The sequence below is a fragment of the Tiliqua scincoides genome, chromosome 1 (assembly GCF_035046505.1).
Source record: "Tiliqua scincoides isolate rTilSci1 chromosome 1, rTilSci1.hap2, whole genome shotgun sequence".
Taxonomy (NCBI): Eukaryota; Metazoa; Chordata; class Lepidosauria; order Squamata; family Scincidae; genus Tiliqua; species Tiliqua scincoides.
Genome location: NC_089821.1, coordinates 194,402,948 through 194,404,697, shown reverse-complemented (window position 1 = coordinate 194,404,697; position 1,750 = coordinate 194,402,948).

Below are 1,750 nucleotides of genomic sequence, written 5' to 3'. Positions count from 1 at the left end.
TCAGGAGAAATAAAGATTCTTTTCAAGAACTGTGTCTCTTACTTGGTTACAGTATGTGTTTAGGAGGAAACAGACTGTTGAAGACTAACATGAAAAATAATATTTCAAAAAAGGAAGAAATAAAGCATAAATCCTAGGACCACAACATACATTGGCCATATGGCCAATCTATCACCTGCCACCCTTGATGGCTTGAGTGCATTTTTTGTGCCGGGTGCACGCATTGCCTGCTCATGTCTATCTCCTTTGGTTTTACTCAAATGTACTAAATTAATTTACAGTTGATCGTCATTGCCCCTTCACATGGATTCTGGTCATGTGATTGACAGGCCTTCCTTTCATTTTACAAAGGCTTGCTTTATGCATCATGCAGTGGCATAATTACAGGCTCCTGGGTGGGTCCTTAGTAGGACTAGACATCGTAGGCCCCTAGGTGGGGCCATGACTAGTAATTAACATCAAGTCCAGTTAAAGAACTGGTAACTGACATGAGTAATAATAAAACCACTCACCATATTTGCCACAGTGTGTACATAAGGCAGGGGGGAGGGCACAGCTAGATTTCTGGACTGTATGTGTGTCTATATATAAATATTTGGGCATTTGTTCATGGCAGGTTTAGGTACAAACATGAAAAGCTGTGTGGTGGTGAAGAATAAACATGTCATGTGCAAGCTTTTTTCACAGTAAAGGCGGCAAGTATATTCTGGTGGTGATGAAGGCCTTTTATGCGAAATGCTCCCCCCCCAATTATTATATGGGGTTCTGCTTTGGATTAGATCATTCAACAATTCATTAGAGCAGATTCAATCAGTTTTCTTATGAGGTGCTCTGCATTGAATCAGGCCAAATCCAACTTGAAACACTCGCGTGGATTAGAGCGATTAAATATTGGCTCAAAATATTCTATAATACTGACCCTAACACTCTCCTATATCATCTCCTTGATGACCCTTACTTTTCTGATAAACCTTGGAGCGCAAAAATAAAACAATTGGGAGTTGAGCCTGATTTACTTGGTCATTTGTCACAAGCCGAGGCTTTCAGGCTCATTAAAGGGAGACTCCTGGATATTCACTCTTCCAATATTTTATCTGCCGCCAATAAAACTTGTTCACCTTTATATTATCACTTGCCGATTAAAGTAGACGTAATTCCCAACTATCTTTACAATACGTAATATTGTACGATACGATATTACAAGACGTAATATCCAACTATTTTGGAATGCCCAAAAATTAGAAGGGCCTTTTCTATGGCCCGTTGTAATTCTATCCCATCTTCTGTTCTTTGGGGTAGATTTAATGGCATCCCTTTTCAGGAAAGAATTTGTCCCTGTCCTCAGCAGGTTGTAGAAACGTTAGACCACATTCTTCTTCATTGTCCGCTTCACAATGAGGCCAGAAGGAAATGTCTGGCCCTCCAATTTCACCTTAACTCCCTCGCTGAGGATTTTGCTATACTGCAATTTTTATTAACCTCCTCTGATTTTGACATTGTTTCTCAGATAGCTAAATTTATCTTACAAATTGTGGCGACTAATCTGAAGCGTGCCCCTACTCGTTGAAGTGCTTGGTTTATAGGCGTCATTTGTAGTCTGCCACGTTATACTTGTGCACATTTGTATGTTCTTTGTTTGTATTTTCAGTAATGCCTAATAAAGGTGTCTGAATCTGAAAAAAGAAAATGTTATGTGCAAAATTACCCTTTCACAAGAGTGCATCATGTTTACTGAGACCTACCACCCAAT